Raw genomic sequence first — 17,078 nt, 5'->3', positions numbered from 1 at the left:
AAAGGGCCTCACTGAGACAGATGCCTGGTGTCAAAGCCATGGCCTCAAGCTCAATGCCAAAAAGTGCATTGTCATCCCTTTTGGTAAAAACTCTGTACCCATGAACTACCACATAGGCGGTAGTCTACTTAACACCAAAAGTGTGATAAGAGACCTTGGAACACAGGTGGACAGTAGTCTCTCCTTTGATAATCATATCGCCACAGTAGTCAGGAAATCCTTCTACGTGGCACACCTCATCACAAAAGGTTTCTCATCCAGGAAAAAAGAGGTCATTGCTCCCCTCTACTCATCACTCATTAGACCCATTATAGAGTACAATGCCCCTTTTGGTATGTACCATACAAGACATCTACAACAACTGGAAAGGCCACAGAAATACCTCACAAAGAGGATTACTGGCCTCAAACAGATGCCCTACGTAGACCGTCTCAAAAAACTCCACCTTAACTCTGTCGCATATTGCCTACTCAGAGGTGATCTCTGCCTAACATACAAAGCTATGTCAAACCCAGAGCTGTTGGACATGCTCCACATAAAGAAATCCCAATCCGTCCAAGCTACACGCTCCAGGGACCTAAACCTTGTCACCACAATAAACAGAACATACTGGAGGGATAGATTCCAGTCTCAGAGACTTCCCATACTCTGGAACAAACTACCTATCTCTATCAAACAAAGCTCCTCATTAGCACTCTTCAAGAAAAATCTTGATGATTGGATGGGAGATAGGAAATTCACCCCAGGGCTCACTTCTGTAGCTCTGCTTGACAGGGGCACAGGAAAATTATTTTCTTGGGTGGCAAAAGTCAGGGTACTGTTTGGCTAGGCTTATATAGGCCCTAGTGCCAATAGCCTAGTACCTACCTATGAATCTATGAACCTCAGCCCTCCTTTCCTTCACCAACACTATATATTTGAACCGTAACAGCAGCAGTCTAACCTCAGCCTTATTTTTAGACCTTTCCAAGGCCTTTGGCATGGTTAATCACCAAATACTCTTACAAACTCTTAAAAAATTGTCCCTATATAATCACTCCACACAATGGTTCCATTCTTATCTAAGTGAAAGGCAACAGGTGGTCATATGGCAAGACAAACTCTCTACTCTTCTTCCTGTCACTCTAGGAGCCCCTCAAGGCTCCATATTAGGGCCCCTTCTTTTCACACTGTTTATCAGTGACCTACAGACTGCTATCCCAGACACTACCTGTATACAATACACTGATAACTCCACTCTGATTTTGCAGCCTCTAGCCCTACAGATCTGGTATCATTAACCCAGAAAACCTTTAATATAGTAGAAAATTGGCTCTCAAATTGTCAACTGTTACTAAACCTCAATAAAACAAAGCTATTGCTATTCTACCCTACTCACAAATTCCCTCAACTCTCATTTTCTATAACATCCAACAATGGGACCATAATCTCACTGGATAAATATACCAAACTCCTGGGTGTCATAATTGGCAACAACCTTAAGTTCGACATACACATCAACTAAACCATCAAAATCATTAATAAAAAAACTAGGCTCAATATATAGGAATAAATCTTTCCTTACCCCTCTAGCAAAGTCTGCAATTCTCCGTACACATCTCTTTTCTACTTTATTATATGTCTCAACAATATTCACAAACCTGAATAAAACAGAACTCAACAAACCCTCTAGCTGCTACAACCAAATTGCCAGGTTTGCCACAGGTAACCCTTACAGGACACACCACTGTCACAACCTTAACCTCTTAGGTTGGCAGGAACTTCCTAGCTTAATAAAATACAATCAACTTATTGTAGCTTTCAAAGTTATTAACCACCCAGACAAAACATTCTCCCTCAGTAACCTTATCTATCCCTACAAAAATGCCAGACTACTTAGATCCTCTACTAAACTCCTGATTCAGGCAAACAAAACCAACAACCAATCTGGAGAATTCTTGTTTGCTAATTCAGTAGGCAGACTCTGGAACATGCTTTCATCTGACCTTACCCTGAACCTGTCAATTAGTCAATTCAAAAAAAATATCTAACCAATTATTTTAAATCTCACTGGCTAAGTCCCTGAACCAAACCTGACTAATGTCTACCCACAGTCTTCCTTCTCTAACTCCTATTTACAGGTCACATTTGGTAGAAAGGAATAGGATTAAAAATAACATCTGAGAGAGATGAACTTATGTCCTGACAGTCAGTTGTATATAATGTGTGTTATGCAAAACTGTACATATTTATGTATTGATCCCTGAATTGTGTGACTGCTTTTTGTTTGCTAACTTTTTATACTCTGTTGGCTCGTATATAACTTTTTTATACTTTACTTGCTTGCATATAATAATTTTATAATTTTTGGAGATTTTCTCCCCAGGCCAGCTCTGAAAATGGATATTAATCCAGTCGGACTATCCCAGTCAACAAATGTAAAATAAAAAAATAAAAAAATAATCTTATTCGCCATACCGAGGTATTTCTTTTTTGTGGCATAAACATTACTGTCTAATGGTACGGAACCCCCATCAAGTTGTTACACCAGATGCATGTGTGCTACCTGTTCTGGTGATTCACATGGTACATACATAGCTATATGACAACATTATTGGCATGGGTAACATTCTTGAAAGTGTGAATTGTGACACACACACACACACACACACACACACACACACACACACACACACACACACACACATACACACACACACACACATATATATATATATATATATATATATATATATATATATATATATTAGATATAGATACAGATATATATAGATATAGATATATACTATACATATATATATATATATATATATATATATATATATATATATATATATATATATATACAATCCCAAAAACTTTCCAGCACTATTTAAGAGACATAGGCAGCAAGGTGAATTAAGCAGACTTTATTGTGAACACAATCCCCTCCAGACCGGTTTCGCTCAACAGAGCGTCATCATATATATATATATATATATATATATATATATATTTTTTTTTTTTTCTCAAAATACTTTTTATTAGATATATAAACAAGACATTAGGAGTTTTGTACATATAAAATAGGTTTGAATAAACATATTGCAACTCTAAATACCATTCAGGAAAAAATAAAATTATAATAATGAAAACAATAACATTAAACATTATATACACTATATACAAGTTAGGCAACCAGAAAAATAATAAAAAAAAACCTGAAGTGAAATAAAGAATATTATGCATTGATAGTTTCAATTAAGGGAATAATATGAAAAAGTGAAAAAAGAAAATAAAAAGAGAGAAGGAGAAAAAGAAAAAAAAATACCAGCACAAAACAGGAGAAGAATTTAAAGGCATTAACTATTGATAACATTTAAAACTTTTTCTAATACTAATTTTTTTAATGCCTTTTTTTTAGGACTTCTAACTATGTTTCTCTGAGCATCAATATATAAATAAGCCATTTTCTGAAAAGTATCCCAATTTAGTTTGGTACGATCAAGCCAATTTTGAGTTATATAAAGTTTTAATAAAGAGCAAATAAAAATGATAACATGAGTATCTAATTTTGAAAGATGAATTAATGGAATATGAAGAATGGCAAATTCCCAGGACAACGTAGACTTGTGATACCCCATTCTCTGTAGTCTAACTTTCAAAGAAGTCCATAATCTATGAGAAAAATGACAATACCATAGAATATGTAGGAGATCTGCTTGGGGGTGATAACAACATGTACATGATGAGGATTTATTTGGATTAAATTTATTTAATTTATAAGGAGTATAGTAAGCATCATTGTTAATCATTAATTGCGTGTATAATATTTTTTTAAAAGGGGTAAATTCCTTAGTATATCTGATAGCCAAGAGTTTTTGGCAGCACAGTGGTGCAGCGGTTAACGTTGTCACCTCACAGCAAGAGGTTCTCCGGTTCGATTCTCAGCTGGGGTGCCTTCTGTGTGGAGTTTGCATGTTCTCCCTGTGTTCGCGTGGGTTTCCTCCGGGTACTCCGGTTTCCTCCCACATTCCAAAGACATGCATCTGGAGCATTTCTCCCCGGGCCTCCGCTGAAAACAGGCTCTGTGGAACCTAGTCGGACATTCCCGGTCAACAAATGTTAAATAAATTTTGATTCTCAGTTATTTGGGAATTATGATTTAACCAGACGTTTGACAAAAGACAGTTCTGATCCATCACTAAACTCTTTATCAACTTATAGGAATTTGATAACATTTTATCTGATGAAGATAATGTTCTAATGATCGTGTTAAGATTATTCATTTGATGTTCTATTGGTTCTATAAATAGAAACTTATTTTTAATTACTTCTCTTAATTGACGTAGTATTGGCGAATAATTCCAATTGGCGTTCAAAATCTTACGCCAATCAGTTAGAGACAAGTCAATATATTTCAAGATATCCCCTACTTTTAAACTTTTTATTAGAGGATACTTTGATAAGTTAAAAGGAGTGTTATCTATCATTATATTTGGGTTTAGAAGAAGTGGTTGAAAAAAGTGAGAAATCTTCTCTAGATTATATAGTTTAAGTAAAGTTTGAAAAGGTTTGATCTTTTGTTTAATGAAGATAGAAAGATTTTTGGTAGATATGATGTCCAAAGTGATAAAAGGAATAGCTTCTGGGTTTATATTTTTAGATATGATGTAATTATACCAAATTTTTATCCATAAAGAATGATTGATATGAATATTATTCTTGAAATTAGATATGGTGAAAAGTTTATTAGATGAAACAATCAAATAATAAAGATATAAGTTAGGTAGACCCAAACCACCTTTATCCTTAGAGATTGATAATCTAGAATAGGAAATTCTAACCGATTTGGGAAACCATAAAAATTTAGCCAACTCTTTATTTACAGTCTCAAAAAAAGATTTAGGAATTATCTGATCAGAAGAAGAGAAATGATAAAGAAATCTAGGTAAAATGTTCATTTTAATTATAGTAGCCTTTGATAAAAGTGAAAGATTTAGATGTTCCCATCTGGTTATATCAGATATTATTGAGTTCCAAACTTTATTTGTTATTTTGAAAAGAAGATTTATTGTTGTGTTCTATGTTGATACCTAGATACTTTATACTAAAAGTAAACTAAATTTGATGATCAGAAAACAAGTATGGTTTATGGACTATATGATTTAAAGGAAATATATACATTTTTGAGGGATTAATAAGATAGTTCGAAGCAGAAGAGAAATATTCAATAGAATTTGTTATTTTTCTAAGGTCGGATAATGGAGTTTGAAAGTAAATTACTAGGTCGTCAGCAAAGGCTGAGAAATAAATTTTCGTGTTGAGAATTCTAGGGACATTATGAAAGGTGTTCTGAGTAATATACAGCAATAAAGGTTCTAAATAAATATTAAAAAGAAAGGGAGACAGTGGACAACCTTGCCTCGTTCCTCTGGTAATCTTTATAGAAGAAGAAGAGTGACCATTAATGTAAAGTCTGGTAAACATATCTTTGTACAATACTTTTAAAAAGTTTATAAAGAATAAAGGAATATTAAAACAAGACATAGTTTGAAAAAGAAAATTCCAACAGACTCTGTCAAAAGCATTAGATGCATCAATAATCAGAGCATACACTGGATTTGAATCTTTTTTTATAAGATGGATGATAGATTCTAAGGACAGTGTATTATCCCAAGCATGTCTGTGGGACATAAAACCAGATTGGTCTTGAGAAATAATTGAGGGTAGAACCTGTTTCAATCTATTAGCCAAAATAGATAATAAAATCTTAATGTCTAAGTTTATTAAAGAAATGGGTCTATAATTAACTGGGTCTGATTTTTCTTTATTATTTTTCAAAATTAATATAGTTTTAGATGTATTCCAGTGAATGTCTGAAATATCCCTAATTCTTATATGATTATATACTTTAAAAAGAAAGGGAACAATTACCAATTTAAAAGATTTGAAAAATTCCGGTGTAAAACCATCTGGACCGGGAGATTTACCAGATTTAAGATTATCAATTGAATCCGAAATCTCCTGTAAAGATATAGGAGCAGAAAGCAATCTTTGTTGATTATCATTTAACTTGGGAAAATTTAAAGAATTTAAGAAGGTTTTTATATAATTATCATTAACTGAATTAGTAGAGTTTGAGTATAACTCAGTATAAAGTAAAGTAAAGAGGAGAATAATTTCTTCATCTGTGTTGTACAATTTATTCTTGTGAAACAAAGATGTAATTTTTGGTCTGTCAAAATTATTTTTAATAATTCTAGCTAATAATTTAGAAGGAACTTGGGCCCATTCTGAATATGATGCAAGTAATTTTTGCTCAGCTAAAGAAAGATTATTTTGATGAAGCAAAATTAATTCTTTCTGGCAATCTAGGATTTGCTTTTCTATACTCGAGTCATGCTTCAGTCTAAACTGATTTTCAAGAGATTGAATTCTAGATTTTAAGAACTCTTCTTTCTTAAAGTAATGTTTTTTGAGATAAGCAGCTTTACTGATAAACAATCCTCTTAATCTCGCTTTACATGCAGCCCATTGTACATCATAAGGAATATCCGATGATACAAGATCACCTTCCATTTCCTGTAAAATTTCAGAGCATTGTTTACAAATTTCTTTATTTAAAATAAATTATTGTTTAAAGTCCATGTATTAGGATTGATATTATTTTTAATATTGTAGCTCATGTTTAGTTTTAATAAGATTCTTGAATGGTCTGAAAAAAATCTAGGTTCAATAACAAAATCCAGAATATATTTTGAGATAGAATTGGAAATTAGAAAAAAATCCAATCTGGACCATGAACGATAACACTTAGAGTAATAGGTATAAATATCATTCTTATTTGAGATTTTTACAGAATGTAATGGATCAATTAAATTATGCTCCACCATTAAATCATTAAGAGCCAGAGTAACTTGATAGCTATAAGAAGCAGAGGAACTAGTACGATCAATTTCTGGATTTATTACTGAGTTCCAATCTCCACCCACTATGATATAGTGGTCTTTATATGAAGTGAGAATATTATAGATTTTTAAAATGAACAAATGCTGTTGACTACATGGGCCATATAGATTTAAAACTAAAAGAGATTTATCAAGATTGTGAATAGAAGCGGTAAACAAACACCATCTACCCTCAGTATCAAATTTCTCATCAACAATGTTCCCCATGAATTTTTGTTTAATGATTATAGCTACTCCTCTGGAATTAGACGAGTCCCCAGAAGCCACAATCCTCTTGATCCATTTTTTATTTTTTTCTTTATCCCAATCAAGTCGAGGAATATGGGTCTCTTGAATAAAACAAATATTGGCCTGTGACTTAAAAATCAAATGAAACAATAATGATTTTTTAGCTTTGCTTTGGATTCCTCTAATATTCCAGGAATCCACTATTATATCATTTGACATATTTAAGGCAAACAATCAATATTGATGTCATAAGAAAAAAACACAGAGTAAAGTCCTGACAACACATAAACCAATATCAAGGAGAAGAGAAAAAAAGAAACAAACTTATTCTGAACTGTGCTTGAATATACAATCAAATCAATAAATATCCCCTGTAGAAGAAAAAATAATATTAAATTTCCATATTTCCTTCATCCTAACCCTAGTGCCTACCCACCAATCTCCTATTGATAAAGGAAGATCAGATATAAATAAAGTAGAAGTTGTAATTTTGGTTACCAATAGCATCAAAATAGCATAATAAGCTTTAAATGAAAGCCTAACAAAAAATAAAACCAGTACTATAATACCGAACCTATATATAAAACTAACTAAATTCAAGATGTCCAACATACTCAATCCCTACTCAAATATTTAAAATACAAGCTCCTATTTTAAGTAAAAATATATAACAATAAAATGAATTTCCTCAAATAATTCAAAAAACAATTTTTGTTTAACAAAATCAACACCACATTCCAGACATTATAATGAATCAAACGTATATGAATTAACGTATATGAAAAATAAAAGGAAAATAGATTTAACATTACTCTATATATATATATATATTACCCTATGTGAAACTAATATTAACTGTATCATACATAAAATGATGTTTTAGTTATAGAAAGAAATAACTATAATTATAGCAAAACAAGATAAACTAAACTTTATCAAATAACCACACAGTAAAATATAACAAAATTTTCAATAATGACATATAGAATGACTGTGACAATAACATCTAAATCACAGTATAAACATATAAAACATGGACCCAAAGACAGTCAGGTCTATCCCCCAGGAAACTCAAACTCTCCAATCAACCCCAAATAAATAAATGTTAACTGCCAATATAGCTGTTGTACATCTATATCACTCAGTAGTTTATAATACATTGAGTAGATTTTGGCGCCATCTAGTGTTAGAAGATGAAAAAAGCTGCTGCACAATTCCTTAACCTTCAGCAAAATCATAGACCCAAAGACAAGGATTATAAGCACAATAATGTACATTTTATGATTAAGGAAGATGACTCTTAAAGTGCATCAAGATCAATAGCACTATGAATTGTAAAGTTTTAAGACACATTTTGAGTTTAAAAGAGCAGTATACTAGCAGGAAATAAACCTCACAATTCCCCTTCAAGCGCTCATTAAATGACCTAAATAAAACAATTAAACCCGAATTATAAATCAGAAATATCACACAAAATAAACATAAACACATATAATATGTTCATAATACTAGCACATAACCCTATATAAGCTTTATTAACATTTTATCTGTATATTAACTAGTAAAAAGTAACGCGCATATAGTAACCCCATACTGCATTTACGAGTTGCGTGAACTCTATGCAAAAACAGTGTATCTAACCAGATACCTTAACAGATTGCTTTAACTGAAAATAAAATGAAATACACATCATATATATATATTGTATTTTTTAAAATAGATGTAACTAACCTATTCTGTACATATAAAGGCAAATTCCGCCTTTACATTCATAAGCGCAGATCCACAGTGAAGCGAGACAATAATGTGTAGTCAGCTGGTGGAAAAATCGAAATATAACCTTTTAAGTGCAGAAAACAACCATCGCATAATCCCAGCAACAAGGTAAAATAAAAAAAGTATATAATTTAAACCATAAAAGCAGACAAGTGCTGTAGACAAGAGCCAACATGAATACGGATCCAACGAGCATCCTCAGTGAATGATGACATCACCACCAGTCTACGAAAGTCCATAAGAGGTGCGTGACCAAGTAAAAGATGCAGCTGATGATAAAAGCAGAAGATTTTCGCCCTGGTCAGTCTCAAGAAGCGTAAATTCTCCCTCCAAAATGCAGACAACTGACACAGGGCACTGAATTCCTTAAACCTAGAAAATAATAACACTACTTCGCAGTACAAAAAAAAAATGTAACTACTAGGCTTGTTAGAAATCTAAAACTAACATCATATTCCTGGAAAGCATTTACTTTCATAATAAAGTCAATATTTTCCTATAGAGAAAAAAATATATATATTTAGCAAACCTATTATTATAAAATAAAATTAGGTAATAAAAGACAAATACAGTCTGAAGAAAAATAACATTGACAGAAAAAAATCACATTTGAAACCAACTAAAAAGGTGGAATATTAGGACACAGAATCAGGAAGCTTTTTAAAAGTTTTAAAATATATATCTTTTGCTTCCTTAGGATCAGAGCACATAAACCTTTTGTCATTAAATGTAAAAGATAAGGTATTTGGATAGGACATACAAAATCTTATCCCTCTCTTTATCAAGTCAGCACAATAGGGAGAAAGTTTTTGTCTATTTAGTTTTATTTGAGAAGGAAGATCCTGTGAAAATGACAGTTTATGAGATTTCCATACAAACTGTTTTTTACTTTTAGCTGCTTCCAGGATCTGAAAAGTGCCTTGGAAGTTTAATAACTTAGTATAGATAATCCTTGGTGAAGAAGAATCCTGACTTGCATGTAATGCTCTATGTGCTCTCTCTACAATTATAGTTTTTGAGGATGTTTCACAGTTTAACAATGTTTCAAAGATGTTCTTAGTCACAGATAGCAAATTTTTATTATCATAAGATTCTGGCAAACCACGAATAATGATGTTATTTCTACGACTCCTGGCTTCTAAGTCCAGCAATTTAGCTTGTATTTCAGAAATAATCTTATCTTTAGACTTTAGGTCACTTTCCAATGAATCAGTTTTTATTTCTAAAGCTGAATTTCTATTTTCAATCATATCCATTCTGTCATTTATTTGCTTTAAAGTTTTACTAAAGTCAGCAAATTGTTCTGAGAAATTTTGGATAGCACTTTGGATAGGCTTTAATGCTACTTTTAGTTCATCTAAATGAAAATTTGAATCATTCAAGTCTTTATTACTTACTTTGGAAGTTTCAGAAGATTGTTTAGATGTTCTTAATCTTTTTGAACTGGAATCTTTTTCAGGTGAGAGCATTGAAGAAAATTTGGCCTTCGTAGGCTGAGTCTCCATGGAGTCAGATTTAGTAGCCATGCCCAGAGATGAAGTGCAGATGACAGGATATCAGGTTCCAGGAAGATTCTGAAGCAGCAGAAGACCAAATCAGATGAGACAACAAACTGTTCTGAGGTAAAATATATCCCAGGATAAGATTTCCAAAGATAAAAATAATCCAAATGCGTAGAAAAAGATTTAAAAAATCTTTTTGTAAAAAAAACTGAGGAAAAAGATTGCTACAAAGTTGTAAAAAAAAACTAGATGTTACATAACTGTGAGGAGCTCAAAGAATAGGGACTAGTCTAGTCAGCAGCCATCTTGGAATGATATATATATATATATATATATATATATATATATATATATATATATATATATATATAGATAGATAGATATATGCCATGCACACCAGTCAACTAGCCTGTATTGATCATAATGCCACATACAAGTATAGCAGTGTTCCTGCTAACACCTCCAGCAGATGTTACAGTGCCAGGACAGTGTGTGTTATTACCCTCATAGCATCTGGACATGTCATAATAGTTGTGCGCGTGTTTATGCAGATTCATCTCTGATCACTCTAAATCACATATGTTATGTCAGAGACATGGGATTATGGGTGGTATTATTGTGATATTGTCCATGACTGTGCTTGCTTCTTTTAATGTTGTTCATGAGTGTGTACCTGTGTCCCACTTGCTGGAGACGTCTGCTGAGTTTACACTCATATTCAAGCAAATCAGTTTGTACAGCTTCACAATATGCACCCTACCCCAATTGTATATAACATCCCTGATAGATGTCCTCTGCATTATTCATGTAAGGATGCTTATCTCACATAGACATCTTCCCCATTGTTATGCCACCTTGTGTGACAGTCACATGATGCACATTTTCAATGTGCAGTCCCTACTGTACCATATTAATATGTGATTGGTGTTGCTGCTACAACTGTCTTTCATTGACATCGCTCATCTGCTGTACATTAGGATGTTTCACCTGTCCTCTTTCCCTGTATTCATTCTTACAACTCATCTGTGTATTCCTATTCAATACACACACTTCATCTTAGTGTTTTGTTGCCATGCCACGCATGAATATGCAATGAGAGCTGCTGCTCACTGCTCTTCACCTTGCACACATGTATACTCCATTCAGGCTTCACGCAAAGCCTTCACAGAGTTTATTGAATCCCGGGAATAATGTTATGCATTCTATTTATGTTTGGAGGTATTTTTTTTTTATCTTGTTCTAGGCTTGTTTCTGGTAGGCACTGCTGTCCCTGTGATTCAATAAACATGATTGTATAGGGTTTCTAAGTACAATTCTGCATAGACAACTGTGTTCTCTGGGTTTTGAGGGATTTAAGATTTTGTCAGGTGTTTTGCCTTAGAGTACATTCTAACTGTTACAGGGTTTACTGAGATCACAACATTGATTTTTATTTTGAAGTTAGGAGCTTTATGATCTGACTTCTAAGAGAGAGGACAGTACACTGCGTGTGTGTGTGTGGGGGGGGGGGGGTTGCAGCATTCTTTCATATTTGTGAGTTCTAGATCCAGTATCTTTTCACCCCTAGTAGCATATGCACTAACTGCTCCAGGGTCTTTGTGGAATCTCTTGTCCTACAAGTTTGGGGTCATGTAGGATATCAGGTTATACAGCGATAAATTTCTTGATGAATATGGTATTGTATTGAATTATACATGTCTCTAAGTAGGTCTAAGTATGAGCTATGGGTTTCATGGATCACAGGAAGTGACATAGCTTGCAAGGATATGATATGTGACTATGATAATTTTGACATAGAAAAACTAAACTTGAAACATGTTTGTTTTTGATATAAAGATCGAAACAGCTCCACATTTAGTCCCTGCCTGTGTAGTAGCTGGCCTAAATATGTAGAAGACATTGTATTCCTACACTGCCGAAGTGCTCAATCTGGCTTTAAACCATATCCTGGTAACTGCCCATATAATTCCATTCTTAAGGTGAGGAGAGCTTGGGGGAAGTGAAGTTTCTTTTTAAGCTTCTGGCACCAAACAGCAACACCTTCAGATTCCTTTGGGATGATTTTGCTAAGTTGGAAGGTTTGTAAGTTTGGCATTGTCTAAAAAAGGCACTATGGGGGAGGACAATGTTGTAGCCGATATTCAAAAATCTGGTGGGGAGAGATGTAGACCATCCTTTGCAAAGCAATTTAGTCTGTTGACCATATCATCCTATGCTGATAAATATTGTACCCCCTTTGAATGACACCAGCAGCTAAGCCAGTTATTACAGTCACTCATCTTCTGTTCATATAGTGGCTTCATCCTTGGTAGAATGCTACTCAGTGCTAGGCTCATACCAGTCTGGGACATATAGTCTGAGAGCTCCATAATGCCTGTCTTCATATAGTCCAGGGAGGTACTTCTCAGGTAATTGGATGGATTATGACTGAGTCATACCAGTACTTATACTTTAATGATCTGAGTGTGTGAGTGATTTGGCAGATCCTGGTCCCTGACAAGTAACTGGCTGTAATTTTCTCCTTGTTCAGCCCAGTGCGTGGGGCATCCATGTATCTAACAATGGAGTCTCCTATGACTATTGTATTGCATAGTATATTAGCTTACCTTATTAGCTTTGTAACTGAGACTCCATGGGGTGTGGCTGTGTGTGTGGCATTGGGTGTTACTTTGGTAAAGTGGTTTTGGTTTACGGGGGATAATTGATGTGGGTCAGGTGTCTGGGAGGACTTTGGAGTTTAGAAAGGTTGTTTTTAGTGCCAGTGCATATGTTGTTCTATGTGTTGGTTCTATAGTATGTGTGGTGGGTATAATGTGTGTGTCTTACTGACAACCTGATTGTTATTTTGAGTGCTTGTATGCAAGAGTCTTGCCTCCAGTGACATGCTGTAATTACATCACTTGCATACTGTATGGGTTCCTCTAAGGACTAGCTGGTTGTCAGTGAACATAGGGCAATTGCTACATTCTTTCAGGATGCCCATATCCTCTATAGATTCATAGGTTCTTAAGTAGGAACTAGGCTAGCTGCCCTGGTGGAACATTTTAAGCCTTGCCACTTTTCTTTTTTGGGCTAGAAATAACCTATCCCATTTGGTTATAGGCCGGCCTTACCCTTTCCATGGTTGATAATTATATATTACCCCTAGTAAGAATAACTGGGATTATACCACAAATAATTTGATGAGACCCATGCATAAGATAAGGCATTTTGGAGCTGCCACTGTCCATCAGTAGTACAGGGAGCAGTTCTGCGGTAAATTTTCTGTTTCACAGCAGCAGCATCCTTTCTGGAATATACCTATCCCTCAAAATTGTTCTGTTTATGTTGCAGAAGAGGTTTATATCCTGGGAATGAGTATTTCTGATATCATTTGACTTGCTGATGTGCAGTAAATCCATCAGCAATGAGTTGGAGGATGCTTTCTTTGCCAGATCAGATCACCTCTTAGCAGTCTGTAGGATATGAAGTATAGTGACAAGGCTTTGAGATAGTCCATGTAGGACATGTTGTTCAGGCCTTGTATCTCAGTGGTTGTTCTAGTTATTGCATGTGTCTGGACAGATACATACTAAAGGGGGCATTATATTCAATAACTGGCATAATGAGGGCTGAGTAAAGGGGAACGATGAGATCCCTAGATGACTCAATCCCTTTTTTTTTATAAGATGTGCTACATAGAAGGATTGTCTGACAATAATAGACACATTTGTCAAAAGTTAGGTCACTATCCACATAGGTTCCCAAATCCCGTTGGGTCAACCTTTAGTGGCATATTGTCAATGTGGTAGTTCTCGGGGTACATGACTTCCCAAAGGATACGATAAAGCATTTTTAGCATTTAGTTTCAGACCATGATTGTATTTAGACAAACCTTCTGGCAGGGTGGCTATGCTGTTTGGGGATTCATTGACTGCTCCTAGCTTACAGTCATTTACAAGCTTAGTTAGCCAGAAGCATTTGATATTGGCTTTTATTTCAGAAAAGTAGATGCCAAACAGGAGAGGTCCCAGCACAGAATCCTGGGGTACTCCACTAATGACTGATGCCTTTCTGGAGATAACTTCCCCTATTTTCGTTATCTGCATCCTATCTGTGAGCCAGTGTGCAATCCAGTGGGTAACATAGGAGTCTGTTCCCAGTTTATTTGGCTTTTCTACTATGCCTGAGTTGGGGAATTGTGCCAAAAGCTTTGGTCAGGATGAAGTTTGTTGTATGCACCATTTTGCCTTCATCCATTGCTTTGGTGACCTTTTCAAAAAAATCCACCAGGTTGAGTAAGCATGACCTGTCCTTGATGAATCCCAACTGAGACATGTCCACAGTTTATAGGTTCCCTATGTCCTGATTATTTAATTCCATGATAAGTCTTTCCATTGCTTTGCATATGAGGCTGGTCAGACTTATGGGTCTGTAATTGCTTGGGTCTGTGGAAGGTCCTCCCGTATACAATTGAATTACTACAGCTATTCTCCATTCACTCCATACAAAACCTGTATGAAGGTTGAGACTGAACCAAGAATGAGTCTTCAGACTGATGGCAGAGAAATTGGGAAGTGCATATCCATGATGTCAGGTAGAAATTGCGAAAGTGCATATCCATGATGTCAGGTACAAATTGTGAAACAGCATATCAGTGATGTCAGGCTGAAAGTGAGAAAGTGCATATTCATGATGTTAGGTAGAAACTGGGAAAGTGCATATCCATGATGTCAGGTTGAAACTGAGAAAGTGCATATCCATGATGTCAAGTAGAACTTGGGAAAGTGTACATCCATGATGTCAGCTCCTTCTAAGTGAACTACATGTGTGTGGTAAAAGTGGAATTAATAGCATGTTAGCTTGGGAACTTTTGAGTTTAGAAGCAAAAACTAGGCTATATAAGAGGAAATTCATGGGACAGTGCTCCTCTGTGTACAGACTAGTTGTTCTTGCATAACTGAGTTACTGGGTGCAAGTTTGGTGGTACTTTTACAGGGAAAAGTGAGTTTCTAAGTGCCTGCATCTATACAAGGCACTGCTAAACATCAATAACCATCTGGCCACTAAAACTACTTCACTTTAAGTCTTCCTGTGTGTTTCCCAACCCTGACAGGTCAGGCTACTGTCTCTTGTCACCAGATGAGTAATCCCAAGTCTTCTTAATGTAAAAATATACAAAGGTTAGCTAAAAGTGAAAAGCTAACAGAAACCAATTCAACAACCAGCTAAGAAAACATGTTTAAAACAATTTCAACAATTAATCCAACAGCAAACACACTGGAAAACAAATGTAGTTTGCAGCCTTAAAATGCAGATAAATGCAAAAATACATCAGTAAAAAGCAACACTACATTTGAGTAACTTAGAGAAGTGCAATATTTCAAGCAAAAGTGCTTATCTCAGCCTGGATATCACTAGATGTGTAAAAAACACTCTGAGTACACAAGCAAGGACAATAGCTATTGCTGAGCTCTCCGGTAATGAGCCAAGAGCCAACAGCAAAACTGAAATGAGAACAGCTATAGAAACACAGAAGCACACATCCTGCCACTATTGCAATTCCACTGTGGTCTAAGGTACCAGACTAGGCAGAAATTTACCAACAGCACTTTTTATGAAGAAATTCAGTAATAAATGACTAAACAAGGCCAAGATCCAGCAGTAGATCACAATTCTCCTACAACTGCAAATGAAATTACAAGTCTAAGGCCCCAGATTGAGTTCACAGTCCAAACAGCTAGCTTTTTCAAGTACTTCTTATGGAGATAGATGTGCAGTACAATGCATAAACGATGCTCATACCTTGTAGTAGTTCACAATTCCTCCAAAACAGCAAGAAAGATACAATACTAAAGTCCAAGGAACAAAGTAAAAAAATGCAAACAGATCAATTTTTGGCTAAAACAGAAAAATGCAAAAAAGTACAAAATAAAAACATTATTACCACACAGTTCACTGTAAGTGCAACTGAAAATATTTAATCAGAATTTAAATTAAAGCTTCTTTCTTCCCTTTTTGATGAAAAACTTGTTTCTCATAGTTCTGGGCTTTCCACACTTCTTGAGAGACCTAATCTTCAAACCATGTACCTTGTGTCTATGAGATAAATATCTTAACCATTGTACCAACCCATTCATACATTAAGCAAGCTATGAGTCTTACTTACTCAAAGAGCAGGCTTAACTATAGCCTATATAACAGGTAGATGTGACTGTGAAGGCTGAGAAAAGTAAATTGGACATGTTGGAAATCTTGCATTTGGGACACCTTACATGAAGAAGGGTAGTAAAACACCAACTAGAAAAACAGAGGCCATACAAACTCAAACTATATTTGGAAGAATGTAGAATGTGCCTTCAAAATGGGTAAAGGAACATGTACTTGTAAGACTTCTCAAAAGCAATTTAGTAAAACATTGCAATTTGCACATAATGACACACTGATTGCCTATTTTTGCACTGTATAAAAAGTGATCTATTCAGAGAAAATCAGGAAATAAGTTTCTTAGTCAGCATTTCTACATGATGTTAAGTAGGAGCTTAACTCAAGGGTCCAAGAATCAAACAGTTTGACAGCTGAGCTGAGGCTTATTGTGGATATTGTCATTGGAATAACTCCGTTTTAGAGTTTTTGTTGGTTG

The sequence above is a fragment of the Protopterus annectens genome, chromosome 5.part1 (assembly GCF_019279795.1).
Source record: "Protopterus annectens isolate FY-2018-M chromosome 5.part1, PAN1.0, whole genome shotgun sequence".
Lineage (NCBI taxonomy): Eukaryota > Metazoa > Chordata > Ceratodontiformes > Protopteridae > Protopterus > Protopterus annectens.
The sequence above is the reverse complement of the archived record's forward strand: the minus strand, read 5'-3'. Positions refer to the sequence as shown.